This window comes from Sinocyclocheilus grahami, unplaced genomic scaffold, assembly GCF_001515645.1.
Source record: "Sinocyclocheilus grahami isolate Dianchi unplaced genomic scaffold, SAMN03320097.WGS_v1.1 scaffold6993.1, whole genome shotgun sequence".
NCBI classification, from domain to species: Eukaryota; Metazoa; Chordata; class Actinopteri; order Cypriniformes; family Cyprinidae; genus Sinocyclocheilus; species Sinocyclocheilus grahami.
Genome location: NW_015511202.1, coordinates 1 through 1,796, shown reverse-complemented (window position 1 = coordinate 1,796; position 1,796 = coordinate 1). Strand labels below are relative to the sequence as shown.

The following is a 1,796-nucleotide window of genomic DNA, read 5'->3' as shown; positions in this document are numbered from 1 at the left end:
ATTTAAAGCTCTTTTACAAGCTCCGTTATATCAAAGAGTTATTACCCATATATTCCAATGATAATACATATTGTGCATTTCTAAGGTGATTCGAGCTCTGGATCCCAAGCTAAACCCAGCCTCGGCAGAAATTCAGTCACTGAAAGTGCAGCTCTCTGAGAAAGAGAAGAGGATCATTGCTCTGGAGGTAAAGCAGCTATCTCTTCTCTGTTTTACATGTTATTTACATCTAGCAATTTCAGACTTACTTTCTCACTCGCAATTTCATTATTTTTGTTGTTTCTTTCTCTTTTTAACTCCTGTCCGTTCTCATCCTCCCTTCTTTACTCAGCGGGAGTGTGAGCAGGCCAAACTGAGGGAATATGAGGAGAAGTTAATTGTGACTGCTTGGTATAATAAGGTATGATGACACGCTTATAGCTTATAGTGCATGGTGTCAATTCAAGATGCTGTTACTTATTTAGTTTAATTAAATATTCTGTAAGCTATTTATTTGTTAAAGATTCTGCAAGCTATTTACTTATTTGTTTATTCTAATTAAAGATGCTTTTTTTGTCAGTTAAAGATGCTGCATTTAGTCATCAATTAAATATGGTATTTATTTATTTATCTGTCAATTATTGATGCTGTACTTTTGTTATTTAATTATGTCAGTTAAAGATGCTGCAAGCTATTTATTTTTAGTCAATAGAGAATGCTGTAATATTTATTTAAATAGAAAAAAAGAATAAAATGTTCCTATTATCTGATTGTTAAAACTGAATTAGTTGTCTAGCTGTATACTCTGTAAAGTTTAAAAGAAAAAAACTTTAAGCATTTTATTGTTTTCTTAATTGTCACCTTGTTGAAAAATCAACAGTGATTTGCTTTGTGTTCACAATATTTTATTTTATTGAATTTGTTTTGTCATATTGTGCAAAACGTATAGAGTTTGAATTTCCAGAAGATGGCAATCGAGGCACGGCTTAGCGGGCGATCCAACTCTATATTGCCGCCCGGCCAGTCCTTCCTGGCTCAGCAACGTCAGGTGACCAACGCCCGGCGCACCATGTCAATCAACGTGCCTGCCCCTTCTTCCAAGTAACCTTGTCCTGAGTACCTCCCCAACTTCCTGCTCTTCTCCTCCTTCCCCTCACACGTACACTCAAGTGACCTTAAGTACACTTCTAAACAAGGGGACAAGCATGCCATTATGAACATTAGCTGTCCCCATGTGCTCACTCTCTATGGTTACACATGTATAATAATGTACATAAGGGGCTGAACTCTGATGAAAGTTACTCAATCAGCACACTATGACATACAGTAGTAGTCCTTTTCACTTTCAGTACTAAACAAGCACCTGTAACAGTCTGCAGCAGGGTCATTTCTGAACCAGCATCCATACTAAAGGTCACAGGTCCATCCTTGTCAGGCTTACTCAGATTGTGCAGTAACAAATGCATTCAATGCGTCCTGTAATGGTAGCATGCATGCTTTTGCTAGAAATGACTTCCAACTATACACTATGCAGCCATGGAATATATTTGTAATCACGTAGGTATGTCTTATAAAACATTGAAAGTATATGCAGACTACACATTTTGGCCTAACCAATCAAAATATGTAGATCAGGATGATGATGTATTTGGTGCTGGACACCAGATTTCTTAGTTTGTTCCTATTACAATGACTTTCTCAAACAACATTAAAAAAGACATGCATTTAATCAATCTAACTGATTAAATCTGAATCCAGGTGCTTCGTTCAGCCGGTTATGGTATTTTATATTCAGTTGACTGTGATAGGACTCTTGC

The 1,796-nt window shown here is 36.6% G+C and overlaps 1 long non-coding RNA gene across 1 annotated transcript; it reads left to right on the top strand.

The window, feature by feature from the left end:
* The first annotated feature begins 30 nt into the window (after positions 1-30).
* Positions 31-1,790, top strand: LOC107577718 (uncharacterized). Its single transcript, XR_001608244.1, has 3 exons — positions 31-187; positions 332-400; positions 929-1,790. It is a non-coding gene; the product is annotated as an uncharacterized lncRNA (long non-coding RNA).
* The last annotated feature ends 6 nt before the right edge of the window (positions 1,791-1,796 follow it).